The sequence below is a fragment of the Lonchura striata genome, chromosome 4 (genome assembly GCF_050655825.1).
Source record: "Lonchura striata isolate lonStrDom1 chromosome 4, ASM5065582v1, whole genome shotgun sequence".
Classification (NCBI taxonomy): Eukaryota; Metazoa; Chordata; class Aves; order Passeriformes; family Estrildidae; genus Lonchura; species Lonchura striata.
Genome location: NC_140706.1, coordinates 9,387,611 through 9,407,115, shown reverse-complemented (window position 1 = coordinate 9,407,115; position 19,505 = coordinate 9,387,611). Strand labels below are relative to the sequence as shown.

The 19,505-nt window shown below is 37.7% G+C and overlaps 1 protein-coding gene across 20 annotated transcripts in view; it reads right to left on the bottom strand.

Moving 5' to 3' along the window:
* The window catches only part of ADD1 (adducin 1), a 62,337-nt gene that overhangs the window by 33,518 nt on the left and 9,314 nt on the right, over positions 1–19,505 (bottom strand). For 4 of the 20 annotated variants that reach the window (XM_085577606.1, XM_085577611.1, XM_085577605.1 and 1 more), the window contains exon 2: positions 8,913–9,003. The exons of the other annotated variants lie outside the window; for them this stretch is intronic. The gene's annotated coding sequence lies outside the window, so the exon portion shown is untranslated. The remainder of the gene's footprint in view (positions 1–8,912; positions 9,004–19,505) is intronic. 20 annotated transcript variants of the gene reach the window in all.

Below are 19,505 nucleotides of genomic sequence, written 5' to 3'. Positions count from 1 at the left end.
ACTACACAATAGTTCACTTTGTACTGCTCTCTGCTGAGTGCAGCCACAAATGTGTCTTTACTGAAAAGCAAAGCATAGGAAAACAAGGAAGTTTGAGCTTACCACCAGCAGAGAACAGCTTGCTCCTGCCGGCTGAGGCATTTGATGTTCAGGCTAGATTTAAGTGTCATGTTGTTGTGCATGCACAATCTTATTTAAATTAAAGTGTACACACATCTGCAAATGTAATTTCACATTTAATTAATTACACTAATTCCATCTTTCAGAGTACCAAAACCTACTTCCAAATGAATGACACACATAATTACTTCAGTTTCCTACTCACACTGGCAAGAAGCTGGTCCCTAACAGCCCACAAGAACAACATTAAAATGGGATCACGGTGCTTGCAGAAGTTGCATTACTCCTCCATCCAGGTACACTGTGTCATTCCAGAAGCTCTTGGGAAGGTATTACTTCATCACTATGTAGTGGCAACAATTTCACATGAAAATCAATTATTAACATTCAGAGATGATTTGATATCTAAGGTTAAATATCTGTTTCATTGCAGACACCCCAAATTAATGACATCCTCCCCTGCAAGGTCTACTAATTAATTGTTTTAACAGAACTGTAATAGTAATTATTTTAATAACTGCCAGCTACTGATGTTAAAGGGATCAACTTTCAAACTGGAAGCAGACATGCTTGACAACACTTTGCAAAGCCACTGAAATTTATTTATGAGTTTCCTGGAAAAATCCTTTGGGAGTAAGGCATGATGAACTCTCCAGTTAAGAGTTTGAGTAATATGAATACCAATAAATAAATAAAAGGAATCTGAAAACACCATGGGGAATGGCCAGTGAGTCTATAAACTGGAAATTAACACTGCAAATCACAACAGTCTGCCCAGGCAGTAAAAACACATATTAGGAAAAAAAATGCAGACTGTCTTCACACCCACAACACTTCAGTACAGACAGGTTCTTTCTGATGTAGTGCACTACAGCCCCCCAGTAAGATAAGCTGTAATGCCAGAGGACTTTCTGCCATGATAAGTGTTTCTATGAGAGAGACTGTTCCAACACAACTGTGTCAGAAAAAGCCACACCCTTAACTGACAAAGCCATGGCTGGAAAATGTAAGTGCACAGAAAACCTTCTGCCAGAAGAGTTATTGTCAATTACAGACAGGCAGAGGGAACAGCATCTATTACTATAGGGAGCAAAGGAAAATTAACAGCTGTGATAAAATCCAAACAGCACCTTCTAGTAACAAACAATTGCATCAATTTTTTTAATGCCTATGTACACACAAACACTGTGGTGGTCAATGGCCCAGCACACCAAAAGAGAGCCAGCAGCCAACTCGCAGCACAATGTATCTATCACGGGGTGTGAGGATGTGGGAGTAACTGCTATAAACAGGCTGCTGGTGAATTACTTTTAGTTTATAGAATCTATAGCTCATTTATAGGTACTGAGCACTGTTTACAGAAAACATTCTCAAACTGGTCTTAGTATTTCAGGTTATTTTTATTACTGAAAATCCTCTTCTTTTCCATTCTTTTCTAACCCAACAGTTTCATTAAAGGATTCACCTAAGAAGAATATTACAGGGTTATGCTGCAGAATGTAGTTTAAACAGAAGAAGAAAGTTTTAGAACAGAAAGATGATAAAAAGTTTTCACTTTAACATCCACAAAAAAGAAAAATTTAAAATTTTTAAAGCAACCTGTATTCCTCAGTACTCAGATGATGCAAATACAGTCAAAGAAATTTAAACGGATAAGACTGAATAATATTCAGTAAGAATCGACAACAATTTAAGGGTACATAAAAACCTCACCCTTAAATCTGAAAAATTATATAATTTAAACCCCTAAAATTGATTTGGATTGTGATCTTATTGCAGATTAAAAACTTATTTAAAATTTTAATATTAAACTCATTTTGATACATGGAATTTGGGACAGATGTAAGTAGTTACATATTTGACAGCTTATAGGTCCAGTGTTTCCAACCAAACCACCATAATGAATATTGACTGGGAGGATTTGAAATGCCTCACAATATGCAAGCAACCTATGTACACTAGCAAGGGCCAGCTAACTACACTTCTTGGGGGGGAAAAAAAAAAAAAAAAAGTTTTGCAATAATTTAACGGATGGTTTTGTTTTGTAATAAGTTGTAATGGATTTTTTTTTTTTTTTTTTTTTTTTTTTTTTTTTTTTTTTTTGCTGCTCCACACCCTGAGGAGATTTTTTTCCTCTAGGACTGCAGTCAATGCAATTTGAGCTAAAGGCTCCCTGCCACGAAAGGACAGAGCACAGCTCTCCACACCAACACAGCTTTTAAGTCTGCTGAGGCTAAATCAGAAATAAAAATGCACTCTGAGAATCAGAAAGAAGGTTGTGACAAGGTGACATGGAAACATAAAAGACTTCAAAAAAACTCAAAATACACTGCCACTTCACCAGACAGCATGTGCAATGGGCTTTGTTTTAAGTTTAGAGGAGTTATCTGACCAAAACCTTACAAAAGCAAGCTATCTCGGAGAGAAAAAAACCCAAAAATAACAAAACAAAAAATCCCAAACCTCTCTTCCTGGTAGCTTACAGTTTGTTTGTACAAAACAACACACAAGCAGAACACCTGTATGGGACCTTGTGCCAAATCTGCAAATTAAATGAGCAGCAACTTTTGAACTGCTCATTCATTCCAGACACCAACAACAAAAATCAGGAGCACTCAGTTCCAGAATATGTTGCTTTTGAGACTTTTTCTGACAACGATATTGTAATTTAGTTTATATCCATCTTTTCCTGACAATTCTTTCCAAAAATGATCTCCACTCACACCAGAACTATGCCCCTATGTCTAACAGAGGTGAAAACAGATTGGGCAAGAAGTTACTGGGGTAGCAAAGCAACTCATTTTCTTTCCTGTTGTGCAATCAGCACTCTTTGAGGAGTAAAAGTTACCTAAAAATCTCATGCAAGTGACAGGTCAGGCAGCGTGCAGGTAGAGGGAGGGAAACAAGCTCTGTTTTTGGATGCAAACACAACAGGACAGGAGAAAAAAGCGTAAGAGTAATTTTATAGCCCAGGAAAGTGCTGGGGGAGTGCAGAAAGCTACAGCGCTCTAATTACTTAATGGGGAAGTCATGAGGTGACAGAAGGGAGGAAGAGAAATGGAATGGGTCAGGCAGCAATGGGGCGGGGCAGAAGAAACCTGAGAGATAAATGAGCCACTGCAAATAGAGTTACAATGAAATTTAAGTTGGTGGGAGGGAATATGACCAAGAAAGAATGGAAGCAGAACATCTATCTACAGGAAAAAAAGGTTTCATTATTACTTGGTGAATGCAAAAAACTTGTAAGATTGCACACTAGCACTTCACTCAATATTTTGATCCATTCTGTATTTTTTCTGATGTCCTTTACTTTAGAATAACATTTGCCAAACTTTCTCCTTTAAAAATTAATGTAACTTTATAATACAGACATTATTTATGATTTGCACTACAATTTCCATAACATTCTGTGACAGCATTTTGGCACCAAGGACTCTGGATTTCTTCTTTCCATTTCAAATGTTTCCGACTGAACTTTTAAAAGGAAAAGTTGGCATTATCTTAGGAAGTCAAAGAACAAAGAAAGTAAATCATGACTGTACTACTCACTAAACAACATACTCAGTATCATGAACAATTATATTATTTTTTAGCAAATGTTCCCAATCTTATGCATCTTCAGAATTTCCTCTGTTCTTTGTTTTAAAACAGGAAGAGACTATTTCACAAATAAGAACAGTTATTTCTCTTATACTGAATGCAGGCACCATCATTTTGCTTTTTAACACAGATAATACGAAGTTAAATATGGAACTCTCAAATTTAGAGAAATCCAGCAGTAAGTTTATATAACCAAAGGTACTGCGTTTATATTTGTAATGTCATGCTTTAGTAACTACGACAATAGTTCAAAAATCAAACTGTGTTAGAGAACAAGGAAACAAAAATAGACTGATTTTAGTTGAAATCCACAGACTGTAAACAATTATTTCTTATTTTCACCTTCTCTAAAACACTGAAATCAGAGCCCTAGCACAATGGGAAGTGAGTGATCTCAAGGTTACAAAAAAACCAGGCTAAGCTGCTGTGTTAAGAGAACATTTAGGAGCCTCCATGATAACTGCACCAGGTTGTAAAACACAGTAATTGCTGTCTAGCTTTACCAAAGCCCAATGAAGCAGGTGGTTGGGAAAAGCCAGAGCAGTTTCACTACAGGCAAACCATGCCAGACCAACCTGATCACCTGCACCAAAATACCAGTTTCTGTACACTAGGCAGAGCAGCAGATACTGTTTAACAAACTTCAGCCAAGCGTGTGCAGCTGTTTCCCACCGTATTCCCCGGGACAAACCAGCACGATGCCGGCTGGAGGCCTGCAAAACGGGCAGGGAACGGGCCCACAGGGTGCACTCAGAAGGTGCCAGTGAATGGCTTGACTCAGGCTGGCACCTGGCACAAGTGGGGATACCCAGAAAATGGCTTGACTCAGGCTGGCACCTGGCACAAGTGGGGATACCCAGAAAATGATGCTGGCACCCACGCTTTTCAACATCGCCACAAATAACCCGCCTGAGGGGTCTGACAGCACCACTGCCAGGTTTGCTGGTGACACCACACTGGGTGCTGAGGTAGATGTGTCAGCAGGGAAAGCCATCTCACAGACCAGGACAGGCTGGAACAGGGAGCTGGCAGTGGTGCTCTCAGTGGAGTTTAACAGAGACAAGGGCAAGGTCCTGCAGCAGTGATGACACCAAAGAGCCTGGCACAGGCTGGGATCCTTTGCTGAGTAGGACCTGGGGGTCCTGGTGCACAACGAGAGCTGAACAGGGGTCAGCAGTGAAGCTGCTGCAGCAGTGAAAGCAAACCAGATGCTGGCATCACCCACAGGGCCACCACTAGCAGAGATGAGAGATGTGGCCTTCCCAAACTACCAAGAGCTTGTCAGGCCACATCTGGAGTACTCCTGTGTCCAACCATGGTCTCCACAGTTTGAAAAAAGGAACAGATGGCCTGGAGAGAGTCAGCATTAAAGCCATGAAGATGAGCAAAGACTTAGATCCTACTCTAAGAGGAAAGTTAGGTCCTCTCCTTTCTCTCTGAAGAAGAGAATGCTTGCATCATCACACTTTCCCAGAATTTAAAGGCTGGCTACAAAATGGAAGGAGGCTCTCTCTTCACAAGGAGCCATATGGAGAGGACACAGGGTAACAGGTGCAATTTGCACCACAAAAGGGTTCATCTTGATATAGGAAATACATTTTTTACACTGAGAATAATCACCAGAACGTTCTCCCCAGGAAAATAGTGGAATCTCCATCAGCTGGAGATACTCATGACACAAGTAGGCAGGGTGTTGGATAATCCCATCTGGGCTACCTTCTCCACAGCAGGTTGGCTCAGATGACCTTTTGAGATCCCTTTTAACCTGGGCTGTTTTATGTTCTATGATTCTACTTAGAAAAAGCCCACCTAAGATTTATACCAGAATTTAGGTGGACAGATTCAGCTGGGATACTTCTTAAAGACAGCTGTCTAAATTCTGCAGAAGTTTCAGTATACATGGGTCAGAATTCATAATTCAGTCCTTGCAAATAAAAAATAAGAAAATAATTTAAATCAATTAAAAAGCTAAAGTACAGAGAGGTTATTTCCCTGCTTTTAATAAAGGATTTAAAAGGTCAAAAGTATCAAACTTTTAGAAACAGTAATCATTCAACTCTCCTCCCTGACCTGGAAAAGCATTGTATCCCTGAGACTGGACACTGCAGGAAGCTGAGAATGATGCACAGGGAGGAACAGGGCAGCACATTGTGCTGTTCTTCCCCTCACTGGAAGGTACAGTTGCAGTCTGTGCTCAACATTGATACAATTTTCATGTTAAACAATAACTTGATTTAGTAATTTATGATAGAAAGATCAAATTTCCCAGAGCTCATTCCAAGTTAATTAAAAATGGTAAGAAATCCAAATCTAAAAATCAAATTATTAAAAAATAAAGATTTTTTAAATCCTTTTCAAACTGTTAACTTATATCTCCTATTGACAAGGTTCCTGGTTTCTTACCAGTCTTTTAACTTTACCTCTTCCACTCGTTTCTTTCTCCAATTTTTCTGCTAAGCAATTTATGAAGAAAAACTAACACAACTGCCATTTCTAGCATCAGAAGATTTTGTGAAAAACTAACAGTTTCAAACCTACTTATTAATTCAACATCAAAATTACCATGCTTTCGCTTCCTTGACTCAGAGACTTATCTACTAGTGTTGCATACACTTCTCATACAGCATTTCTGGAAGTGCTCAGTGCATAAATTCATGAAAGATTAGGTTAAGTGATAACAGAAAACAAAATATCACACTGTTCATAAAACAAAGAAACTCTCTAAAGAAGTATCTTAAACCTCAGACACCTAAGGTTTTCTGCTGAAACTCTAAGAGCTTCACAAAAGTATCACAAAATTTGCATGCAAATGTCAAAACAGGAATTTCACCAGTGTCTTTTGCACTTCTTCAGACACAGAGAGCAAGTATGGATTCTGCTCATAAGATATTTTTCCATTGTTTCTTGTCAGAGGAGCACCAACAGTGGTAATGGCAGTGGAGACACTTCTTCCCACCGCTTTGGTATCTATTAGCCCCAGAAATAATTCTTTACAGTTCAGTGAAAAACATGGGCTTCAGTGTTATTGTTCAGAGAAGTCTTATGGTTTTCAGATAAATTTATTTTATAAAGCTACTCCAACACTGAGATTAAAACCTGCACTTACAGAGCCCCCCAAATGAGTCATTATAATTACATTGCCAAATAGTACTGAAGCTGATTTGCTTCCATTTTTATTTCAGAAATCTTATTCCCAATTCAAGTTTCTTGATTCTGTGTTTTTTTACTTAATGATAGTGCAATATCATAAACTCATTTTAACAAAACTAATGCAAAGGAGTACAAATGGAGACAAAAATTACACCAGAAATACTCAATGCTGAAAAGGCAAATTAGAAGGGAATTCAGGATCTGTCATGGATCACTACACAGAAATTTTCAAGGTTATCCTGTGGCCAGGTGTTCTACTGTAATAGCAAAATCAAAGGAAAACAGAAGTCGAAAAATTACCTTCCCTAACTTTAAAAACAACCTAGTACTAGAATATTATTTCACCCACTTCAGTAATAGACATGAAATAATCAGAGTTCACAGAAGGGCTGCAAGAACAATCTGGAGAGTAGAAGTGTAACTTGTAGGATCAGTAGCTTGACATATTCAGTGAACCAGAAAGATTAACTGGTCACAGAGATGACAGGGCCTTTCAGTCCTGCTAGCACAGGTATGGAGACATGTAACACTTGGGAGTGAATAACAAGCCCATTTGCCCTTGAACAGAGATGGAAATTTCCTAACCACATATATGTAATACTGAGTCAATAACTTAGCTTTAAAAACCTTTGTATAACACATTTTAATACAACTTGCAGAATTCCTTCTACTACCTGTCTGCACTGAGATCAGAATCTGCTCTGAAATCTATTAACCTGCCCTTCCTTCTTTGGCTTTGGGAAAAAAAAGTTCCACATGCACAATATGTTCATATTATTTGCAGCTTCCAAGGCATTTCCAGTTTTCCAACACCTTTTTTTTTTTATAGCACCTTCCCTTGCTGGTAGGCTGGTGACAGCTGGAGACTGAATGTCAGACTCAGAGACAGAAGCAAAAATCTTCCTTAATCCTTCTCCTACACTCAGGTCAAACTGATCAGACTTGCTATCAGGACAAGTTTTCTGTCGGAACAGGTAGAATAACTCTTCTAATTTTTAAACTATCTTAAGTAGCACAACATGCAAATTCCTGAATCATTCAGGCATACCTTACCCAAGAAATTTCAGCTACAAAACCTACAAAAGTTTCAAAACACATTAGCAGGTCTCACTGGCTTCTTTGATGCATTCAGCAGTTTACTCCATGGAAACTGACTTGTTCAGGTTAATGTTTTCTGAATGTTAAGTTTAACAGCCTATATAATAAAAAACGTTGCACTGGAAATGCCATCACTCTATGCCTTATTGACAATTTTTTGAACAAAAAACATTGGTGCCAAGTATTTTTCCAGCCTGCTTTATTGTGACAATAAAATTCACCATTAATGTCACAGAGACTCAGCTACACACACTGAACAGAACTGCACGAGAGTGAGTCAAGTCACTAATTTACACTTCCATCTTCTACTTGTGCAGAAACTACCAGGACAATGCAAAATTAAAATATTTTCACACTATTAAAATTCGTGGAGGGTGGCAGCAATACCACAAATTAAATGGATATTTATTTTTGCTATTAGGGTCACTAGTCCATACAAATAAAGAGGTTTAACCCAAATACTGCTTATTTTTAGGTTTCTGTGAACTCACATGCACTTCCCAAGCCTCACACCAAACACACCAATAAGCCACTGCCCTGAGATTTTTGAACACAGGTCAAACCAGATCACCAGCTTTCCAAGGGCAGGGCCCCAGCTTTATCCAAGCAGTAAAGCTTGATCAGCATGTCTGACCCAAAAATGAGCACTGGCCTTAAACTGAAGTTATAAAAAGGTGCTAGACTTCCAATTCCAAGACTGGACTTGCAAAAAGACACAAATGCATACATAAGTTTCTTAAAGAAAGTCACCAATGTACTGAAGCAAAAATTAGATGCTTAATTTGCCAATGTAGTTAATCAGGTAAGAAAATGTCCATAATTTCCATATACAAGAATTTGAAATCAGATTTTCCTAGGAAACAACACCCTTAAAGCCCTGAAAGTCCCCAGATTCCTTAAGAGTAATCCACATAGCCCCCAGAAGGAAAGCTATCTGCACTTACCAATGAACAATCCTCTGCTGCTTCACAGAACAGCAGCTTCAGAGAGATGGGCAGTGGTCGCCTTAGACAGCAATGAGAACTAAGTCAGGACCTGTGATGGAGGACAAGGTTTTACCTTATCCACTGTAAACCTGGGGGTGCTTCTGACACAGCAGTTCAGGAGGAAGAGGACAGCACAGGCCCTTCCCACAGCAATGGGGAGGCTGCAGCGCTGCAGGAGAACTGTGGAGGTCAGAAGCAGCTTTAGCAGAAGACTCCAGAGCTCCTCTGAACACTGCACACAGTATCAATTCCAAGCTGGCTAAAAGATGCAGCTGTAGGTTCAGTGATGAGGTAAATACGCAAAAATAAGCAAAATGAACAAGGCCCTTCACTGTGCAATGTGACCACAGTAGCATTGTTTCACTTTACCCATAAGCTTTTATAATTTTTCCAATGGTATTACCTATACAGCATTCCTCTTCTTTTAAATAAAGGGGACTGGACATTCTAAAATAAGATGTGAAAATATAATTTTATTTACGTGTTTGTTGGGTTTTTCAAGAAAGTCATACTAGATCAGTGTCTAGGGAAAAACCAGATCCCACATATATACCCAATGCTATGACAAATACAAAAAAAACCTGAAAAAAACTTAGGTTTAAAATGTACAGTAACTATAATGCTCACCCATTGTCAAACCTTCCAAAAAAACATTGTGACTAACAAAAGCTCCTACAAAGGACAGAAGAACTTAAAACTCATTTTTCAGCAGGAATAGATACTTCCCTGATACTTTAAAAATGCAAGAAATTTTAGTAACTTTAAGTATTCCCACCTAAAATATCAGTACCACAATGCATAACAGATCAACTGAATGCAGCAGTGCTTAGGCAAAGCGGCCCCATTCTGGCCAGGATCCAGTTATTTTCATGGAGACTGAATAGCAAGGGATGAGATTTCTGAAGCATGCTGGCAATGAACAGAACAATGTCATTTAACCCTTTGAACCACTCTGCAACAGTAACTTCTTCCAGAAAGATGGATGACATTTGGTATCTTTATTTATTAACAGAGGAGAGAAAAGTAGTTGGACTTTTTTTCCCCTCAGTTAAATACAAATAGTAAAAATATTGCCTTTGACTTGTTAATGCTACAGTTTCACTTTGTACAAGCATGAGAGCTATTTTATGGGTTTGGGTTTTTAAATGTTAATTTAGGTTAAACACTGAAAATATTTCTGAATCTGTTGACTTAGTCATTTGGACACTACCCTCTGGAACAGAAGATGTCCTGGGATAAACTCTTAAACTGATCAGATACAAAAACCTCAATTCAGGTAATTTCAGATTTAATACAATTGCATTGACAATGTTAGAGCAAATTTAAAAGTACTGTACTCCAAGGGTTTGAGTCAGCCATAGAATTTATCAGACTGTTAAAGGGAATCCCAGACTACAGTCTGAGGATACAAACCCCACAGGCAGTAAGCAAAGGTGGCTTGCCCAAAATCCCTCTGAACTGCCTATGGACATACAGCCCAGCTTTTTTCTCTCCTCTAATATGGAACAGAACACACCTAAAAGAAAAATTTTCCATTTACTATTAAAGGTTAGAAGCTGAAGCTGGAATGCTTAAAAAAGGTGAGTATGAAAAGATTCTGTATGGGGGTTTTATCCACAAGATTACCGAATGTGAGTCTAGACCTACTGGAGTTAAACAAAGAATGAAGTTTTTGGGGTGATTTTAGTCAAATCTACTAACAAACTAAAATGTTAAAATTCGAGTACATGAATTGCCAGATTCTGCTTTTCAGTTTACTCTGATTGTGGGTTTTATGGAAGAGTTCTGAAAAAAAGACTTCAACATTTAAATATTCTAGTTCAATTTCTTCATTCACCAGAAATTATTAGACCTTAATAACTTAATAGCTCTTACACATCCTGATTTGGAGACAAGCTCTTGCTTCCTATTCAAGCAAGAGCAAACAAAAAGTGCATAAGCAAATCAGTTTTCCTTTCCAGGCTGAAAAAAGTATTAGTATGCTTCTTACATATCACAATAAGGAACAGTGTCACTGAAGTTAGGGTGTATGAAATGATGATAGCTAATTTTGTGATGGTAAGGCTTCACAATCATTAACCCTGCTTGTGTTTTTCTCTACTCCTGCTCTGAGATACACAGTTTTGGAACAAAACAAAAGTAACTTGCCTATCCATCAACACTGATAATTAGTTTTCAGCGATTTTGACTTACACCCCTGCCCTTTTTTTCCTAAGATGTATACTTCATTATGCCATTTTTACTTGAATCAGAGGTAGACTAAACCTGCCCTTTTTAAAAAAATATTCCATTTTGTTGATAGATTTGTGAGGCAAGGACATAATAAATCTTAAGTATACTCTGGCAGCACTTGTTGCTACTCAAAATAATGTAAGAACCTCTGATCATGAAATTTAAGAATCCCATTAATTTCTTTACATTTTTCAGGAAATGTTAATATAGTTATAAAAATTAGTGTAGCTGCTCCAAAAAATTAGGAAAGCACACACGGAAGGATGTAACAAAATGTGCCACCACTTGGAAACTGTCAAAAGAAGAAATTCAAGTCCTTGATGAATTCATGACTGATATACCCACAATTTCAGAGATCCTACAGCACATGCCTCATAAGTAAAACCATGCATTATTATGAGACTGGTTAGATGAGATTTTTGAGATGGAACTAACCTGAATATTCATTACTAGATGCATGAATTCTGCCATTTTGTTCTGGCAGAGTACCCAAGTAACTCAGAAATTGCTACATGATTAGAGAGTGCAGGCACTATGCTGGAACCAGCAAGTTTGACATATAAGCAGCACAAATGCTGTGGATGGGTGTGTTACCAGTTCAAGCAAGAAGACAGGGAATCAAAGCACATAAATAAGGTAGAAGCTTAATACAAATATTAGACATTTCAAGCAGGCCTGAATCAGGCAGATGAAGGCAGCAGAGATGCTGAATTTTTCATTACTTCCTCCTTCATGTTCAACTTGGATTTTTCTAAGTGACACCCCCCCAATTCTTTAATAGCACTTCCCAGTTTTGATGGGGGAGGGAGAGAAAGATAGAAAATGACACAAATTATGACAAAATTTATTCTCTTAACACAATAGAATTGAACAGAGTTTTAAAAAGCCTGTATGCAGGAGGAAACAAATATCTTTGAAGAATGCAAGCCTAAGTATTAATCTTGACATAAACCTTCCATATGAGATCTTATACTGCACTTGCACATAAAAACAGCTTTGAAATGTGAACCTCACATATGTGTTGTTCTATTTCCAAATAGGCAGCTCACAGTCAGGGTTATTCAAGTTAAAAAAAATATTTTGCATAGTGCATAATTGGATATTTGTGCATCCTTCAGGTAGCTGAAAAATTTTAGGAAGACAGTGGTTACACCATCTTTTATCTACCTTACACCAACCATTTCTGGAAAGTGTTTAAAATACATGCCCTATACAAAGGATATTAACACTATCTTGAGAGAAGTCCCAGAAGTGACAGTAAGACAAAGTTCATGTCATTGCACAGCTCCCAAAGCCAAAAGCATTCTCTTTTTCATCTCTCAGAATGCTCCTGATGACTTTAACCTACAGATTAAAACATATCAACTATGAATTAAAGTGTTACTAGAACTCATTTTCCTGTATTAGATTGTTCTTCTTTCCATATTAGGAAATAACATGTCAAGAAACCCCTACAAACTCTATTTTAGGAGCAGCTTATCTATGTTTTTCTTTTTCACAGGCAAGTGTCAATGTGCTCCCCACCCAAAAATTATGCAGTTTCCTACTTCTGGGTAAACCTCAGGGGTCATGTACACCCACGTGGTAACAGATGAAACACCATGAGAAAACCATCTTCCTGACTGTGCCGTCTCCCTTGTCAGGCAAGTATTACTCAACTGAATATGGCTCCATAAATTAACATCATGCAAACCCAGAATTTCTCTTCCAGCCCAGATTCTCATTGTTTCCACCTGACAGTGGCAAAAAGATGTTATTTACTCCTCTGCAGGGTTTCAGAATTATACCTGGAGAGAAAAGCAGTTTCCAGTTTCTCTAGTCACTGCAAACCATGCAAACATAGTGTTTAATGGCCATTTTAGTGAAGCCACTTTCCAAATCAGAAGCAGCCCAGACTTTAACACTTCAGGAATCTCAGCTGTTCTCACACTTGCTACTAGATCTATTTCTTTACTTTTCAGCCAGGCCCTTCCTGGTCTGCAGAGGGCTACATTACTCGGTTGAAGACTGAACAGAACAAAACAGCAGAAGGGCAGGCACTAACCATGGCCCAGAGATTCTGTTTGCATGGCAGGAGGACAAGGACCAGAACGGCCGTCAAGCCTCGCACACCACAACCCAGGTAAACTGACACAGCAACTCTCACTCTGCTGGTACAAAGCTTGCACATCAGAAAGGCTGCCTTCCCTGAAGAGGCCAGGCTGGATGCATTTACATTTTTGGTGTTTTCAGCCATGACTCCAAAACCCCAGGAGATGCAGAACAGCTCTCCCTCCTCTCTCCCACACACACAGCTTTGAGAGCACCAGTCCCAAGCACACAAGAGCTCTGTTAAGGTTCACCCCCAAACATTACCTGAAGATACACCAAAGTATCCAAAGGTCGCTAAAATATTGCATGGCCTTAGTGTTCCACAAAACTGATTTTAAATTGTTACTAAACCCAAAAGAACAAAACTGAAATTGTGCTTCTGGGCATTGTGGACTTACTGAATTCAAGTCCCAGTGTAAAATGTGAAATGCTCCTGTTGAACACATAACCTTGGTTACAGATTATGGACGGATAATGCTAATTTTAAAGACTATCTCTAGGCAGGGATTCATTTTAGTTGACAAACATTTGAATATTAATAGGGAAAAACCCCGTGTTTTTACATATCTGCCTTGTTATTGGTTGTATAAAACAAACTCCACTGGCTATAACATCCCCTTTATTGTTTTTTATTCAGATCCCTATCCAAGCAACAACTACTCTACCCACATACAAGATGTACTCCCATCCTTCAACCTTACCACCACCAGTACCTAGAAAACTTCTAAAAATACAGTACCAGTACTCCTGTTTATGTTTGACTAGTAATGACCAGAGACTTTGCCCCACTGTGTTCTAAAAATCACACCCAGCCAGTATAGGGCTTACAACTCCAGAAACAGAAATTTAAGTTAAAATAATGAACATCAAGGATGCAAAGATGTGTCAAATCAGTTGAGAGTCAGGTAAAGATCCTGAATAATTCACACAGCACTAAGTACTAAGCACTTTCATTCCCAACTCAAGCTGTAAAATGAACTCTTTCTAGAAACCCAACTGCCACTGTTTTATTGCCAAAATACATATGTGCAGTTCTTTCAAGTTTATTGAGAGGCTACTGGCATCAAGAATTGCAAAGCACCATGACATGTATGCAGCATTCAAAGACGGAATTCTAAACCCGGTTTTTAAAGTGATTTCCTGAACAGTGTGCAGCTGGATACAGGCCAGAGTTTCTGCCCATGTAAAGTCCAACTGATCTCAACAAAACCTTGGAAATTGGTAAGCAGCTCTCCAGGGAGATGAGCCAAACAACTGTGTCAAATGGAAACAATAATCACTTGCATTAAAGCTGAACTCTGGTATTTGTTTTTACAACAGTGGTATTTCATATGTAGAAAAATCTACTCCACAAGCCTTTCTTTCCATACAGTCTAAGTGCATCATGCTTTCTCCAGAGCAGTATTGTTTTCACTCTTCGTTGTGGGAAGCCATCTCCACACTGGGCTGGCCACAAGGCTGAGTCTACACATCTGCCTGTGTGGCCACGCTGGACCTGCCAGACAGAGCAGGGGAGGGAACTTGTAAAGGAGCCCTGCCAATCCAAACCTGCAATCACATCTGTTCAGCAGAAGTTCCTGCCCTCGAGGGATTTCAATAGGATCTAACACATCCAGGTACTTAAGCGCATATTAGGCCCCAGGCAACTCCCGTTTTGTCAGAGCTGTTCAGTAACAAAGCATCTAACAAAGGTTATGAAATAAAGAGAAATATTTCAAAAATGTATTCTATAGGGCCCCATGATTAATGACATTTACTATCCCATTTTTAAGTTACCTTTCTATGCATATCCAGAAACCAGTATATTCTATGAAGTCTGTCCCAGAAGTCCCCACACAAGATATATGTAATTTACATTGGCCATTTAACTTCACCTACTTAGAAGCTAGAAATTAGAAGATTCAGATCTTAAAGCTTTTTTTTTTTCCCAAAACAAGCCCAGCAATTTTAATGTTCAAATATAAAGCCTGATTTTTATTCAGCTAACTGCTTTGATTTAATTAGGAAGAGATTCTGTGTTCTTTTATGTATACAAGGACTTTCTGTATCTGTCCAGAGTCAAAACCATTTGGGGTATTATAAGCAGATGTCAAAACTTTGCCTAAAGGGGCAAAAACTATCAAACTCATACTAATGGTTTAACTCTCAAAATATCCTGATAAACTATGACCTGTGTGAAGTTTTAAGAATAGAATAACACACACACCTGCAACAATGTAATAATTTATGCTTTACACCATGACAAAAGTTACATATGTTCTAACATTGCAAGCATAGCAGAAATAAAATGTATAATCTTATTTTGCACTGTGCTAAGCTCTTGACTGTAACAATACTACATAGCAAAAGTCCCATGGGCTAGAATGTGATTTTTTTAAAGTGTGTAAACATAATATGTGTAAAAAAATTTTACAGAAATGACCCGTGTAAGGCAATCCAGAATTTTAAACCTGTTTCTGACTTTACTAGATCAATGTATTTTTCTATTTACTTGTTTTTCTCTTCTGTCTTCTCCAAACTAAACCAAACTTCATTTTCTCTTTTGTCATACTTGCCTACTATTTTATTTTCTACTAGTACCAGACACTGGATAATTTCATAAATCTATCAGCTAATAATAGACATATAATAACTCATTTCCCCCCTTTCAATCTCCTGAACTTCTAACAACATTGATAAAATTCAGATGGTTTTATGAAGATATCAAATGGCACACAATAGCAATATATCTCACCAGTTTAAATTATTCTTACTTATGAGTCCCTTATCAACCTCGCACCTGAACTTTCTCAATGTCATCCTTAAGTTCCCTGTTCTCTCCAAATCTCAAGCAAGCTATACAAGACTCACCTCAAATTAACCTGTTTTCCTCTTCTAGAACTTTCAAAACCTAGGAAGAAATTGATGGCAACAAAAGCCAAACCACCCATTGTCCAGTGTCTCTCTGCTGCAAATCTGTTCTCACAGGTGCTACAGACCCCACCCTCCCCACAAGCCACACCTCAACATCTTTTCACAGGGACCCTGATCTGAATCAGCAAGTTTTGGAAAGGATATACACACACTCTTCTTTGGGAGAAGAGAGGGGAGTAAGATTTGTCTGATTTATCCTCCAAAGATCAAACTGCATAGCAACATGAACCTTCACTTTATAAAACAGTTACAATTTTATGTTTCTGAGACACAGCATTGACATGAAAAATTAACTCTAAGGACAATTACTTTTTTAAAAAGTGGCACTAGCTAACAAGACACAATATTTAAAAAAAAGTTGACAGGACTCTCATGAAATAAGAGACCAAAATGCCAGATCTAACCACACTGCTGAAAATACAAATTATTCCAACATTGACTGCATCCCTTTCAGAACAAGCTATAACATAGGCTACATCTGCAGGGAATGCTATTCTAGAGCACACAATAAATAAAAGATTATTTCAATTTAAGACAACTGAGTAATATCCTACTTCAATTTTGCCAGATAAAAGGACTAAAAAGAAAAAAAAAGTATAAAAATTAATATACAGCCAGAAAGCTTTTCCTTCTCTCTGGTGTTCAATAGTATATTATCAGTTAACAATCATATTAACTGGTTCACCAGAAGAAGGAAGCTGCTAAGTTTCCAATGTCATGTGCATTAAACAAATTAGAAGAAAATAATTGTTTGATTTTTCAGTAATTATTTCTATCACTCCAAGGCAATACAATTATTTATTTTAATCTGACACCTTTTCATTTACCATGACAAATCCAATACAGTCTAATTGAAAAACATACTTCAATAATAAAAAGTCAAGATAATCACCTTGTAGAGTTTTCTTATGGCACACACATTAATACATTCTTTCAAAACGCCAATATTTATAAACAAATTCTACTCATTAGAAGAGCCTTGAGATGACATCTGCTAAGTCATCCATGCTCTGGAGACTACTGACTAACAGTTTCAGACTTGGGGTTTTTTTTCTTTTTATACACGAGACTCTCTCTAGTCCACAACTGTTTCACAATAAATGACAAGACAGAATGTCTAAATAATAAAACAGGTTAAATGCAATTTAGTCAATATTCACATAACAATGAACACTTACTCCAGCTTTAAAGTATTAACTATTATTTAATTGTCAATCACTGTTCTCCCACAATTCTACTTAGGGATGTAACTTCGCTAACACCAACATTTAAACATGTGCAAAGTACCATTTATGTCATTGACTTTGTACCCATGTAATTATTTACCATTTATACTAATCACTGTGTGTAAATACAGCAATTTAAAGGGATAACATCTGGTTCTCAGTCTTCTACATTAGTTTTGAAAACATTAGAATAGTTTTAAATTTATGAATCAAGAAAAATCATTTTAGCACACAAAGAGGACTAGATACTGTTTTGGCAATTATTTAGACCAAAAAATCAACAGGAAATTCAACTAACAGCTGAAGGGAAGTCAATAAAATGCATGAAGCACAGTCAGGAAGGAACCTTTCAAACATCATTAAATTTCTAACCTGTCCTATCCAAACTACTTTCCATGCTTAACTTCCTTCCTAAAATGAAGCTTTCTAGATGAACATTTAGAACAAATAAGTAACAGAGATGGAGAAGAGAAAAACACAAAGCAGTTTTTCTTCACATATAAAAACCACATTCAGTAATACAAGCTACTGATATAGATAAAACAATTGCCCAAATGAGTGTTTACAAGTTCCCTCCTGGGTCTGAAACACCTCAGCAGGAATTAAATCATGATTTAACATGTCTTAACAATTGAATAAATTAGAAAAATATCACAACCTCAGGCAACATTAATTTCTCAATTTGCCAATTAGTGTTCTTCTGTCAGGGAGAATACAGCAGAATCCTTTTCTTTGTCAAGTCTCCTTTAGAACCATCAGTTTCTAAAAGGCAAAGATACAGGACTGTCTCTCATTAGTGCAAAAGCACAATGCTTCCTCAAAAAATAATATTCCAAATTTATTAGATGGATAGTCTTAGGACAATACGCAGGAACAACAGGGCAACACACAGCAACATGGTACAGAGTGTTTTCACCACATCAACCCTTCCGCCTTCACCAATGGGAGTTGTTTTTCAGCTGCTCAAATGAGAATTTTTGGAGAAATATGAAGACAATGACATAGCTGGGCATGTGATGTGGGCAGCTCCCTTCAATCACAGAGGACAGAAGGAGAAGAAAACAATGCAGGATTCATTACAGAATCTATTGAATTATGCTGTGTTGACTTGAGGTTTCTCAAGGCAGAACTCAATATTTAGGCACTATAAAAAAAACAATGTAGCATATTCTATTAAACAATATTTAAAACATCCTACTTGTGTAACATTTATTATCCCCTGATATAAGCATTTCTATACCTCAGAACTGGTGCACTTGTTCAAGAAAGAGACCACCCACATCATCAGTGGGTGTCTGGGCAGTATCTGGTCAAGTTGTTGTACCATCTTTAGTTAAAGACAGGAATCGTGGGAACAAATAGATATTCCAGGTCAAGCAGCTCAAATCCCAAGGTAGGGTGGAAAATGACATTACATCCCCTCCCCCCTCCTTACATAAGCTAACCAGCTCCATCTTAAAGACAGCCTTATTCCACTACTCCTAAGGGAAGGCTGTTGCAGACTCCTGTGCCTCCGTTGCTTAGGAACCATCTTTTCTAATTTCTAGATTAGGTTTGTTCTTGGATAGTTTATACCCATTTGTTTTTACACCTCAAGCATAAAAAGCTCTTTTTATCCACCTGTGTTGTTTCACTCTTTTTATGAAGAGCAACCTCTTCAATGCCTCGTTTCTCCGGATTAAACAACACACTCTTAGTCCAAATGTCCTTTTTATTTGATGGTGAGTTATAGGAATTATATGCAGCTTTTGAGGTAAGCTTTCACCAGTACCAGAAAAAGTCAATACATCTTTACTTATTTAAAGAAAAATATTAGCAGGGCAACAACAGTGTACTTGTTATCCTAATACAAATCTCCATTGCTAACTCCAATAGGTTTGTCATCCTGAAGTCTTACAATTCCTTTAATGCTCTTTGATACGACTCCTTTTCCTACTTTGCTCTGTGCAAACCCTGCTTTTATATTGGTGATGCATGACATCTGATGAAGATCAAGAGATTGGCACCAGAATTAGGAATGGATAAATTATTTTAATGAAAATACTAAATCTTAAAACTGGTCCTGACAAATTCCACCCCTTACATAATT